A 14,802-nucleotide genomic window follows, 5' to 3' on the forward strand; every position below is an offset into this window, starting at 1 on the left:
GATAATGCTAGCGACCTGTGGTATGTTAATGAAGGATGGAACAGTGATCGCTCCGTTTTTCGTTAACTCGTTCAAGTGTGTACGAGCAGTCCCTGTTCATGGGCATTCGTTCCGATGTCTGAACGAATGCCCGTCACTCCAGTGTGTACCCAGCTTTAGAAACGAAGATTAATTTCTAAACTTTTGTATCACAAGGCTATTGTTTACTGGCAAAGTTGCAATGAAATTATTCAATGACCGCCAGGATACCAGAAATTCACCTATCACCATTCTCAATCCCCGGAAATTACTTTTATAGCATTACATAACCCACCCATTGTCTGATAAACATGGGACTGTTTTAATTATAAAACCAGATAATTATTAAGAAAATATTATAAGAATCCTAAAAGGCTCTATGTATATGTTATTTTTTTATCTATTTAAACTATAAAATAAATAAAATCAAATTTTTAATAAACTTTATAAACTACAAAATTAAATTTAGATACAAATAAAATTAAGAGTATTTAATATTTCTACTATATAATAAATTCACAGCATGGGCAAAATGTGGACTCCCGTACATGGCACCATTTGGGACATCTTATTCCAAAACCATGGGCATTACTAGTTAGTCCCACTTTTTCTCCTTTAATAGCCTCCACTCTTGTGAAAAGGCTTTCTGCCAGATTTTGCCACATGGCTACTGGAATTCGCATCCATTCATCCACAAGAGCATTAATGAGGTCGGTCACTAATGTTGGTCTATCAGGATTGGATTACAGCTACGCTCCAATTCATCTCAAAGATGTGCAATTGGGTTGAGATTAAGGGGCAGATTTATTAAACTGCGGTTTATCAAAGCAGCCAATCGTCGGCGGCTTTGACCGATCGTTTTAAAATGGCAATAAGAATAAATAGGCTTACCATACCATCCCTTTAAACTGGGACACATGTGAATTACACAGGTTCTGTGACTGATTAACATCAAATGAGGTACAGGCTTGAAGTCAGCCAGCCACAGAATCTGCGTAATTCATTAGTGTCCCGGTTTAAAGGGATAGTAGGGTAAGCCTAGGAATACATGCTGAGCAAGCCTAAATTAGCATGTAATTCTATTGCACTTTTAAAACTATTGGTCAAAGTAGCTGATGATTGTCGGATTTGGAAAACTGTGTCTTAGCCCTAAGGCTCTGCGCAGGCAAGCCAGTCAAGCTCTTCCACGCAAACCATTATTTGATGGACCTCACTTTTGTGTACAGGGGCATTTACATGCTGAAACAGAACAGGGTCTTCAAACTGTTGGCACAAAGTTGGAAGTTCTCTATAATCTCATAGTATGCTGTAGCACAGAGTTTCCCAAACTCCACCATAACAGTCCAAGTTTAAGGATATCCATGTTTGAGCACAGGTAACTTAATTAGTTTCTCAGTCAATTTGATTAACCATCTGGACTCAAACAAGGATGTCCTTTAAAAATGGAATGAATGGTAGTAAAACATATATATATATATATATATATATATATTAAAAATATGTGTTACATAATTCATTAATAGATATTATTAAAACTGTGCATTGTAATTCATAAAAATATATACGTGACAAATCCTGAGGGTGACCGGTACTATATATGTACAATTCATAAATGTACACTTCCCTGAGGTAAAATATGTCTAGGCCTATATTAACAATATATATTGAAGTCATTTATGTATACAGGTATATGTAGTTCATGTGTCTACATGTGAGTTTGTATGGTACTTCTTTCTGTGGTGAGGATGTGCCCCAGTGTATGGGATACACATACACTATTTAAAATAAGGGGGCGGAGTGATACAGCTGGGAGAGAGTTGGTTCCCATCAGAGAAAGTTGGTCCGGTCTGAAAGTGGGGGATAACAGCACAGCTGAGATGCCAGTCTACGGATCCAGTGCTCACCCCCCTGTTTCCAGGGAGGCAGCTGAGCGGTGGATAGGCTGCCTGGCGCAGGGGGGTGGATTAGCAGAAGGAGCAGGGAAGGGGGTAGGAGCAGCGGTTCTCACCCTGCCTTGCTGGAGATGCCAGTGTTCCTGAGCCAGCAGGAGGAGGCAGTGCAAAGGGAGTCATGGCTGTGTGTCAGCGGAGGCTCTGCACTAGGGATGGCAATCGACAATCAATGATTTCAAACCGTCAATCGCTTTTCCATCGATGACAGAGAGCCAATGGTTCTCTGCCATCGATGGCACAGAGCCTCCCCAATGTTTTTTTCTCTCCCCTACTTGGTGCCAGGACATTGAGCATAGCTCCACCCCTGGCACTACCCATGAAGCCCCACCCCCAAATTGGCACGCTGGCTCTTACAGCAGGGCTGGTTAACAGAGTAGGGCTGACCATCGATGGCCAAAACCATTGATGGTTTCATGTTGATGGTTACACACCGTCAATATTGACTAACGATAGTACCATCGATGGTTAACCCACCGATGGCCATCCCTACTCTGCACTAGTGGATGCAGTGAGTAATATACACTGCACACGCCCAGCCACTGACTAGAGAAGGAGAGTTGAGTAGGTTTGCAGCTGTAAAGGATAGGTGTATCAATTAGCAGAGCAGAGTGTTGTCTGCCAGAGCGCTCTGACAGCACTGAGTAGTTTATCCCACACTGTCCATTCACACGGCCGATGGCTTGCTACCAATATCACAGAGAGGAGGGTGCATAAGTATCAAAGGGACCTGTTTTATCAGGACAGTAATAAACTACCCACTAAATCCTGCAGACTATAGTGATAAGGAAGAGCATGGGGAGCCAAGGCCGGTGCAAGGTTTCAGGCAGTGCCGGACTGGGGCACGTAGTGCCCACCAGGGAAATACAATGGCAGGGGCCCACGGAATTGGTATGAAATACCGCCGGCCCATGATTCCCGTCAGCGGCAGCCGGACAGGAGCAGAGTGCGACGCAGCGGAAGCCCGACAGCGCTGGAAATCCCGATCGTGGATAGGTAAGTAGCCACTAACCTAACCCCCCTAACCCTAACCCTCCTTAGGGGTGCCTAACCCTAACTTCCCCCCCCAAGTGCCTAACCCTAATCCCCCCTCTAAGTGCCTAACCCTAACCACCCCTTCCCCGCTGCCTAATCGTAAGTCCCCCGGGGGGGTGCCTAATCGTAAGTCCCCCGGGGGGGTGCCTAATCCTAAATCCCCCCCGGGGGTGCCTAACCCTCCCTCCCCCTAGCCTAACCCTAACCCTTCCGGGGGGGTGCCTAACCCTAAGTCCCCCCCGGGAGCCCTAAACCTAACCCTCCCCCCCCCGCGGCTGTCCGCTCGGCGTCGGGGAAATGCGGCCCATGATTCCCGTCAGCGGCAGCCGGACAGGAGCAGAGTGCGACGCAGCGGAAGCCCGACAGCGCTGGAAATCCCGATCGTGGATAGGTAAGTAGCCACTAACCTAACCCCCCTAACCCTCCTTAGGGGTGCCTAACCCTAACTTCCCCCCCAAGTGCCTAACCCTAATCCCCCCTCTAAGTGCCTAACCCTAACCACCCCTTCCCCGCTGCCTAATCGTAAGTCCCCCGGGGGGGTGCCTAATCGTAAGTCCCCCGGGGGGGTGCCTAATCCTAAATCCCCCCCGGGGGTGCCTAAACCTAACCCTCCCCCCCCGCGGCTGTCCGCTCGGCGTCGGGGAAATGCGGGCGTCTACATCTAGACGTCCGGCATTTCACCCTTGCCGGGATAAGACAGTCGGGAAGCCGGCTGCCGGTATTTAGGCAGTCGGCTTCCCGATTGCCTCCCGGGCCCACTGAAGGGGTGTGACCAGCCATTTGGTAAGAGTTGTCATAAACTGTTTTATAGACACCACAAATAAATGCTTTGTGGTTACAGCTCTGACATTAATAATTGTTCTATAATTGTAACCAACAGGATTCTACATGCGGTTTTGCGCCAAAAAAATAAATCTACTCTTAAAAATAATATAGATTTTTTTTTTTGCAAATGTTTGTAATCTCAATTTAAATGTTCACTATATGTAGGTATAATATTGCACCCCAACAAAGCCTAATATTTTTAAAAACTAGGAAAGCAACCCCAATAAGTGAGGGGATCCATTTTCGACACAAAATTTAGGAGAATTAGGCTTTAGATCCCCCACTTATGGAACATTTTACTGTTTGTGTACTGTTTAAGTCATTGTCTGCTGATCACCAGGTAATAACTACTAAGGGGCACATCGAAAAAGGGGAGTCTCCTCCTTTAAACAAACAAATATACCCCCACATGTGTGTGTAGGACAGTATGGGAGAGATGGGGGGGGGGCACGGTGTGCCCTCTCCCCATCTATGGAAAAAGTAATTTTTTTGTAGAGCTGGGTCATATCATCTGGTGATCACCAAACAATAGCTGCTAATGGTAATGCTAATCCTTTGAGAGAGGAGACTCTCCTGTTTCAAACAAGGGTACCAATGTGAATGCCAGTGTCATTATGGGAGTGATGGGACAATACATTCCCTATCAGCTGCCTGAATGTCACCACCAGTCAACCAGACTGGTGAGGAATATAAGTTTCTTCAAAACCTTTTTTTTACCCCTTGCTCATAGCAGGTGACAGTCGCACTTGTCATTGGCACTTAGTGTACATGTCCATCCAGGTAGAAAAATATTACTAATTTTTAACAACATTTATATAAATCTGCACTTTCAGAAGTCACTAACAATGTGATTCTAATAGTTGTTTGTTTAGTAGAAATGGCATGGGAGACAGATATACAATCCCAGTACTAAGCTACTAATGTTCTCATGGCTGTGTACTGTATTGTCCGTTATTATTATTTTTATCAACACTTTTTTTGTTACACATTACTCTTTATAATGCAGATCAATGGTCCCAACAACATCTTCTCAATATCATAAAGTACAAATCATGCTTCCTTGTCCCAGCAGACGCCCATAGAATTGTACAATAGCTGTAACTAATTTTACAAATATACCTACCCCTGCCCCCCCACTGGGAATCACCCTGGTCAACCGTCTGGCCAGTCCGACCCTGCATAAGCACACAGACAGAAATTGGGGCATATTTAAAAATAAAGCTGAAAAGCAGGATTACAAAACTGGCGCTTTTCTCTGCATATAGTTTGTCACTTTTCGCCGTATTTAAATACTTTGTCATGAGAAGGAGAAAAGGAGCCCGCGGTGTGCCGCCTTGTTGCCATTTTTCGCATTTGTGAAAAGCTGCACAATTTCTTTGCTCACTGTGCATCCGCTGGTTTGGCGTATGCACACAACGGGCGCCAGAGGAGTCAGCGTCAGAAGGCACTGTGTAAGAAAGCAGGAAGACAACAGTGTCTGTCTGTCTGCTTTTCTCCATTGCCGACAGACATCACGCCATCCAGAGATAGAGTTATGGTTTTGAGAGAAGCTTATTTTCTCTCATCTTTAGAAATATTGTTTGTGCACAATTCCTATTGACACCTAGGGGGCTGCAGGGGCTGCAGGGCCGTGCATCGCCGAATGAAAAGGAGGAGAAATCTGTGATATCTCAGCACTTTTCTGTATACTAAAAATGTAAATTATGTGATAAGTTATAATGATTGAGAAAAGCCTTATTTTAGTTTACTAAATAGACCCCATATTAACTTACACTAACATACACACATACGTAGCGGGTCTGAGAGAGGTGGACGCAAAGCAGTAGCAGCTGCAAGTTTTGTCGTAGGGGCTACTGCGAAATGATGCTAATGGTGCAGCCGATGGGCTGTCTATGGTGACACACACCGACAGCAGCTTTAATCCACCGTGGTGTGCACAAAGGCGCATCATAGAGCTGACGTCGGCTGGATATCCATACAGTTCACATATGAGACCATCAGGACGCATGCACATAAGTTAAGTGTACAGACAAGCATATATACAGTGAAGGTCTGACACATAGTGTCTCGCATACACACAGGGTCTGACTGACAGACACACCTATATACGTGCATAGAGGGCCTGACACTCGCAGATAGTGTATCACATACAAACACACACACCTACAGTGCATCCGGAAAGTATTCACAACGCTTCACTTTTTCCACATTTTGTTATGTTACAGCCTTATTCCAAAATGGAATAAATTTAATTTTTGTCCTCAAAATTCTACACACAATACCCCAAATGACAAAGTGTAAAAAGTTTTTTTGAGATTTTTGCAAATATAATAAAAAACAAACAAACTAAGAAATCACACGTACATAAGTATTCACAACCTTTGCTCAATACTTTGTTGATGCACCTTTGGCAGCAATTACAGCCTCAAGTCTTTTTGAATATGTTGCCACAAGCTTGGCACACCTATCTTTGGGCAGTTTCGCCCATTCCTCTTTGCAGCACCTCTCAAGCTCCATCAGATTGATGGGAAGCATCGGTGCACAGCCATTTTCAGATCTCTCCAGAGATGTTCAATTGGGTTCAAGTCTGGGCTCTGGCTGGGCCACTCAAGGACATTCACAGAGTTGTCCTGAAGCCACTCTTTTGATATCTTGGCTGTGTGCTTAGGGTCGTTGTCCTGCTGAAAGATGAACCGTCACCCCAGTCTGAGGTCAAGAGCGCTCTGGAGCAGGTTTTCATCCAGGATGTCTCTGTACATTGCTGCATTCATCTTTCCCTCTATCCTGACTAGTCTCCCAGTTCCTGCCACTGAAAAACTTCCCCACAGCATGATGCTGCCACCACCATGCTTCACTGTAGGGATGGTATTGACCTGGTGATGAGCGGTGCCTGTATCACGGTTGGAGTCTGAGAATTACCTGACTCAGGTGTTGAAGTGGATTCAGCGGAGACCGGTTTGACTGGAACCATGGTTGAGGTAAATAGCTCTATTTGCAAAAGAGTTGTATAGCAGTGAGAATTGCTTTTGGTGATAAATGACAGGAACAGGAAACTTGTAACGTTGGAGTGGAACCGGTAGAAGACTTGATGGAAAGGGACCGGGACCGGCAGGAAGACTTGCTGAACTGGACAGGATATCAGTAGGTGACTTGGAGGAACCGGCAGGAAGATTAGCTGAATAGACTGAAGGAAAGAGTCTTCCAATAATCGCTGAACCTGGAAAAGAAACTGTAGACTAGAAACTTAAGTGAACTGGTACTGGATCTCCGGACAGGAGTAACGAGGTTTGAACTTGAAGGATTTGGAACTTGACTCTGGACTGGAATAATGTGGATCGGACTGAAGAACTTGGACTTGGACTCCGGACTGGAGCAATGTGAATTGAACTGATGAACTTGGAACTTGACTCCGGACTGGAGTAGTGTGAATTGACTTGGAATATCACTCCGGACTGGAGTATCGTGGAATTGACTTGGAATATCACTCCGGACTGGAGTATCGTGGAATTGACTTGGAATATCACTCCGGACTGGAGTATCTTGAAATGGACTTGGAAAATCACTCCGGACTGGAGTATCGTGCAATGGACTTGGAATATCACTCCGGACTGGAGTATCGTTCGCTGTGCTGGGAAGCACTGGTAACACACAGGGAACTCAGGATCATAAGTCATGCAACAGCAATGGACATTATGCACTGGCCTGTCAACTAGTAGGATTTCTGGATACTCCCAAGTATATTTGTGTAGCAAGATTACTGATAGAACTAGTTTGGGAACCAGCAGGATTTCCGGACGCGCCAGGTATAGCTATCGGCCGGATTGCCAAATGAACTGATCAAGAACCAGCAGGATTTCCGGACACGCCAAGGTATAGCAATCAGCAGGAGCCTGGAATACACTTGTACATGGACGAAGCACAAACAATACACCACGAGAAGTAACGAGATGTTCAGGCACTGAGTGCTATCAGAGGAGGATGTATATACCCTCGGTCTGGCAGGAATTGGTGGATACGATCAGGTGGTCTGGTAGTAGCACTCTGAATGGTGGAGGGCACCATATGCAGAGAGAGCAATCCTCTCTGCAGGACTGAGAGTCAGACCTACACCTGCGATCCCAATCAAGGCTAGCAGTGTTCACAGACAGGAAAGGATCCAGGTGAATAATCAATGTGGAGAGGAGAGCTCAGTCCAAATGCATACACAGAAGTGTTGCAGCCAGCATGATCAGGAGAGATCTCCCAGGTGAAGCACACATATAGATCCACGGGACAGCCGACAGGGGTAAGTCTCAAGGCAAAAAGAGAAAAACTAGCCAGGGTTGTTACAGTACCCCCCTCTTTATGGGTGGACTCCGGACACCCAAATAAATACATAGGAGAAAACAAAAAATATACACCAGAAAAACTGTCTTCCAATATGAAATTCCAGGAGCTCCAAACACAGGGACTTGAAAACATCTCTTCAGACATCTTCATCCTCAGAGTAAGTAGACCATTCTTCCTCACTACATGTGGAACCTTCATCACCTAGGAAGTCTTTAGTAATCCCAAAATGAGGACACTCTTCTGGAAACAGAGGGCCTGAATCAGAGCCACTCGTAAGTGGCCGCTCTTTCGTTCCGACCGATGTTCGCACAACTGCGCATGCGTACGGATTTTAATACGCATGCGCGAACCAGTCAGTGCGGCCGAAAATCGTGTGCTCGCTAAATAGCGAATACCTGCTATTTTGAGTGACAGAATGAAGCGTATGTGGGTGGAAACGGGAAGGTGCTTGAAAACGGGGAGTGGAGATCAGAACACAGGCGTGCCTAAAGGTCAAAACGGGCGTTTTAAGGGTGTGCATAATTACTAAAGCAGCGTCATCGACCACGTCACTTGGTTGTTTTATGGTTAGAACTGCTCGCATGATTGTGGTAGGAAAAACCAACCACAAGAATAGCGAGCAGTTCATACGCCGTCCGATGTACTCTATTAATCTAATATATAGCGGACATGACGTATGATGCGAGCGGCCAGGGGGCGTTTTTTTCAAAATTACGTTCGCATGTTTTGTTCGCTCGTTCAGACATAGAGGCGTGAACAGACCGCAAAGAGCGAACGGTTAATTTAAATAGCCAGCCCCTTTTTCGATGATAGGATTGACCCAGTCCAATGCCTTACCTCTAAAGGACATGAAAAGGAACTTAACCATGTTGGTAGGGGTAATACCACAAGTTGGATCTGTTTCCTTGATGGCAGAGTATTGTTTCAATAATGCATAGTATTGTGAGTCCCCATCAAAATAAATGCATGCTGGAGTATCCGACGAATCCTGTGTGTTCGAGGATTGTGAAGCGCATTCAGGTGCAGGGCTGGAGGAAACTTGAGGATGCTCCGATTGATGGAGGGTTGAAATAACTGAAGCTGACAGATGTTCGGTATTTGGACCAATTGGTGGAACTGAAAGGAGTCCAGAGGAGCTAGAGACAGTAGGATCAACAACCAAAGCTGAAAACAGACTACAGAGATTGTCGTTCACTGGAACAATATTCTCAGGAGATGGTGAACAGGAACCATGATCAGAATTAGTAGTACAAGACACTCCTCCCTGGGGACTGGAATCTGAAACCCACTCTTGGGGTACGAGACTTGAGAGCCTCTGTTGGGGAATAGCACTATGAACCCCATCCTGGGGTGAGACACTTGAATTCCCCTCCTGGGGTATAACACTGGGAACCCCATCCTGGGGTAAGATACTTGGACTCCCGTCCTGGGGTAGGATACTTGAAATCTCTTTCTGGGGGATAGCACTTGAAGCTCCATCTTGGAGTGAAGCACTTTAATTCCCCTACTGGGGAATAGCACTAGGAATCCCATCCTGGGGTATGAGACTTGAGACCCCTTCCTGGAACATAACACTTGAAATGAAGGCCCTCTCCTGGGGTGTAGAACTTGAAACTACAGTCTTCTCCAGGGGTAAAAGACTTGAAATTAACGCCCCCTCCTGGGGCACGAAACTTGTAACCCCCTCCTGGGGTGAGAGACTCAAGGTCCCCTCCGGGAGTACAGAACCTGACACTCCCTGTTGGAGTATGGGACCTAAAATCCCCTTCTGGGGAAGCTGACTCGGCTTTTCCTTTCAGGGTATGGAACATGAACCCCCCTTTTGGGATGCGAGAACAGAGACTTCCTCCTTGGGTGAGTGACTCAAAACCCCCTCTTGAGGTACGAGACTCGAGGCCCCCTCTGGGGTGCGAGACTTGAAACCCCTTCCTGGGGTGTGAGACTTGAAACCCCTTCCTGGGGTGCAAGACTTGAGACCCTTCCTGGGGCTGGGACTCTGGAGACCCTTCCTGGGATTGCCGACTGGAGTCCATTGCTGGGACAAGCAGAATCCGGGCTGGAACCGGAACGGGCAGAATCCGGGCTGCGACCGGAATGGGCAGAATCCGAGCTGGGACCAGAACGGGCATGGATACGTTGACACTTGGTATTAGTGTTGGAATTGCAAACCGAACAGTCTTTAATAAAGTGGTCAGAACCCCCACAATAGAGACAGAGCTGTAAATCTTTGTACCGCTGGCGTTCAGCCACAGAGAGCTTGGGGCGCAGGTAACTTCGACGTCTCACATTACTTGGTATGGTAGGATCTTTGGTTCTTAGGGATTCCAAGGCAGAGGTTTTAGTTGCGTCTGGGGTAGTACTAAGAAATTCAGGAATGACCCGAAAAATTTTGAGGAGTAGAGCTTGTAGCTGTTCTAGCAGTTGATGGAAGGTAGTTAGGGGTTCAGGTATGATTTGAGTATCATCTAGCCGATTAGTCAGAAATTGCTGAAGCTGTAGCACTTTATTCTGTACCGCCTCCTGTGAATCCAAGCGAGCGAGCAGGTTATGGAAAGCAGTTGGTCCAGTATTATATGCTTGATCCACCACCATCGTTAGGCCTGAACATACTGTTACGGTTGGAGTCTGAGAATTACCTGACTCAGGTGTTGAAGTGGATTCAGCGGAGACCGGCTTGACTGGAACCTTGGTTGAGGTAAATAGCTCTATTTGCAAAAGAGTTGTATAGCAGTGAGAACTGCCTTTGGTGATAAATGACAGGAACAGGAAACTTGTAACGTTGGAGTGGAACCAGTAGAAAACTTGGAGGAACCGGACTGGGACCGGCAGGAAGACTTGCTGAACTGGACAGGATATCAGTAGGCGACTTGGAGGAACCGGACTGGGACTGGCAGGAAGATTAGCTGAATAGACTGAAGGAAAGAGTCTTCGAATAATCGCTGAACCTGGAAAAGAAACTGTAGACTAGAAACTTAAGTGAACTGGTACTGGATCTCCGGACAGGAGTAACGAGGTTTGAACTTGAAGGATTTGGAATTTGACTCTGGACTGGAATAATGTGGATTGGACTGAAGAACTTGGACTTGGACTCCGGACTGGAGTAAAGTGGACTGAGCTGGTGAACTTGGAACTTGACTCCGGACTGGAGCAATGTGAATTGAACTGATGAACTTGGAACTTGACTCCGGACTGGAGTAGTGTGAATTGACTAAGAATATCACTCCGGACTGGAGTATCATGGAATGGACTTCGAATATCACTCCGGACTAGAGTATCGTGGAATGGACTTGGAAAATCACTCCGGTCTGGAGTATCGTGGAATGGACTTGGAAAATCACTCCGGTCTGGAGTATCGTGGAATGGACTTGGAAAATCATTCCGGACTGGAGTATCGTGGAATGGACTCGGAATATCACTCCGGCTTGGAGTATCATTTCCTGTGCTGGAAAGCACTGGTAACACACAGGGAACTCAGGATCATAAGTCATGCAACAGCAATGAACATTATGCACTGGCCTGGGAACCAATAGGATTTCTGGATACTCCAGGTATATTCGTGTAGCAGGATTACTGATAGAACTAGTCTGGGAACCAGCAGGATTTCCAGACGCGCCAGGTATAGCTATCGGCCGGATTGCCGAATGAACTGATCAGGAACCAGCAGGATTTCCAGACGCGCCAGGTATAGCAATCAGCAGGAGCCTGGAATACACTTGTACATGGACGAAGCTCAAACAATACACGACGAGAAGTAACGAGATGTTCAGGCACTGAGTGCTATCAGAGGAGGATGTATATACCCTGGGTCTGGAAGGAATTGGTGGATACGATCAGGTGGTCTGGTAGTAGCACTCTGAATGGTGGAGGGCACAATATGCAGAGAGAGCAATCATCTCTGCAGGACTGAGAGTCAGACCTACACCTGCGATCCCAATCAAGGCTAGCAGTGTTCACAGACAGGAAAGGATCCAGGTGAATAATCAATGTGGAGAGGAGAGCTCAGTCCAAATGTATACACAGAAGTGTTGCAGCCAGCATGATCAGGAGAGATCTCCCAGGTGAAGCACACATACAGATCCACGGGACAGCCGGCAGGGGTAAGTCTCAAGGCAAAAAGAGAAAAACTAGCCAGGGTTGTGACAGCCTGGTTTGCTCCAAACATAATTCCTGGCATTGACGCCAAAGAGAGTCCTTCAGGTGCATTTTGGCAAACTCAAGACGGCCTGCCATGTGCCTTTTACTAAGGAGTGGCTTCCGTCTGGCCACTCTACCATACAGGCCTGATTGGTGGATTGCTGCAGAGATGGTTGTCCTTCTGGAAGGTTCTCCTCTCTCCACAGAGGAATGCTATAGCTCTGACATCGGGTTCTTGGTCACCTCCTTGACTAGGGCCCTTCTCTCCTTATTGCTCAGTTTAGGCGGTCGGACAACTCTTGGAAGAGTCCTGGTGGTTCCGAACTTCTTCCATTTATGAATGATGAAGGCCACTGTGCTCATTGAGACCTTCAAAGCAGCAGATATTTTTCTGTACCTTTCCCCAGATTTGTGCCTCGAGACAATCTTGTCTCGGAAGTCTACAGACAATTCCTTGGACTTCATGCTTGGTTTGTGCTCTGACATTCACTGTCAAGTGTGGGACCTTATATAGACAGGTGTATGCCTTTCAAAATCATGTTCAATCAACTGAATTTACCATAGGTGGACTCCAATTAAGTTGTAGGAACATCTCAAGGATGATCAGTAGAAACAAGATGCACCTGAGCTCAATTTTGAGCTTCATGGCAAAGGCCGTGAATAGTTATGTACATGTGGTTTCTTAGGTTTTTTTTTTTTTATTAAATTTGCAAAAATCTAAAAAAAAAACCAAAAAACTTTTTACACTTTGTCATTATGGGGTATTGTGTGTAGAATTTTGAGGACAATAATGAATTTATTCCATTTTAGAATAAGGCTGTAACATAACAAAATGTGGAAAAAGTGAAGCATTGTGAATACTTTCCGGATGCACTGTATATACATATACTGTATCTCATACACACACATGCAGACACACTATGTTTGTATAGAAAATATGTTTATAAGAATAACAAACACAGCAGAGGATTTGCAAAAATAAAAGAAATAAGTTTATTTAGTATAATATATATAATACAGCATACTGTAAATGTTTAGCTAAGCAAGTTCTCACCTAGGAGGAGGCTGACATTTCAGGATGTCTGTGTGTCCTTTTACCAAGACCTCTTACAGCAGGAGAGATGCAGAGTAGTATAGATGAAGTGACCTACATATGATCCATACCCTCCATTGTCCAGATCCCTATTTGTCCGCCCCCCTCCTTGCGGCTGCCGCTCTTTGTGTACGGGTGGTCTGTAGACATATCTGTCCATCGTCTGTGTAGCACAGCCAATGTGAAATGTCGGTGAATGCCGACGTTCACCGACATATCGTGGGTACACACTGCCCGACAGGCAGCAGATACATTGGCCGATCAACTGATCGGCCAATGTATCTGTCAGTGTGTACCCAGCTTAATTGTGTTTGGAAGCCCTTAGGCCTCACTCACCTCTCCTCCTCTTGCAACAGGGAGGGGGTAGGGAGTGATACAGATGTGTTTGTAAAACTCCGCAAACAAAAGTAAATAATTGCAGCTGCTGAACTCTTGGGTGGACAGCACGGTACAGAACTGACTGATGGCCGCCCATCAGAACATGCCAGCTCTTCGGCTCAGTGTCTCATCTAGGGAGCGGAGCTACTGTGCCTGGCTGGGAGTGAGGGGGGGAGGAAGCAGCAGGGATTGGGAGCTGCTGGCTGTGCTAGCCGTATGTGTATGGCTAGCCCAGAGAGCAGAGCAGGGGAAAGCAGCAGCGACTGCATCTGCTAACACCCGCTGCAGCCACCAGCATCATGGAGATGAAGTACTGTATGTCTCCATCAAATACATGCTTATGGTAGGCCAGGGGTCAGGGAACTTTTTTACCTTTTACGCCAAAATATATTTATATACGCCGTCGTTACCCCCTTGATTTGAAAGGAAGGAAATCATATAGTAGTGCCCCCATAGTTATGCCCCTGTAGTAGTGCCCTCATAGTTATGCCCCTGTAGTGCCGCTAGTACAAAAAAAAAAAACCGCTTACCTTAATCCCCGATCCTGCATCCGCCGCCGTCCTGTCCGCCCTGGCTTCTCCTCGGAACTATGGGAAAGACGTCATGACGTCTCTCCCATAGTGCGCATGGAGAGAGGCGGAAGCTGGAGTTCAGAAGAGAACGCTAGCCTCCGACTAACGCGGCGCTGCAGGGAAGGAGTCGGGCGCCCGCTGGTAATAACATCACAGCGGGCGTCCGGCTTAGAGCGTCCCTGCGGCACAGCCAGGCATGCATATGAATTATTCTATATTATAGAATGGTTCATATGCATGCCCGGCTGTCCGTCCATTACCCCCAGGAATTTCATATTTACCCCTGTTCCCTGACCACTGGTAGGCGGACTCAGTTGCACCCTCTAGTGGCCTTCGCCCTAGGCAACTGCCTAATGGAAGCTCCGGCCCTGGGGGGAGCACATAGAAATTTAAAGGAAACAATAGTGCTGGATCCTTTTAGTCATTGCCAGTCTCTAAGGCAGGGATGGGGAACCTCAGGCCCAGGGGC

General features: G+C 46.4%; 1 protein-coding gene across 1 annotated transcript in view; it reads left to right on the top strand.

Moving 5' to 3' along the window:
• The window catches only part of RNF181 (ring finger protein 181), a 28,454-nt gene that overhangs the window by 12,318 nt on the left and 1,334 nt on the right, over positions 1–14,802 (top strand). The window lies entirely within an intron of this gene.

This window comes from Taudactylus pleione, unplaced genomic scaffold, assembly GCF_031769625.1.
Source record: "Taudactylus pleione unplaced genomic scaffold, aTauple2 ptg000329l, whole genome shotgun sequence".
Taxonomy (NCBI): Eukaryota; Metazoa; Chordata; class Amphibia; order Anura; family Myobatrachidae; genus Taudactylus; species Taudactylus pleione.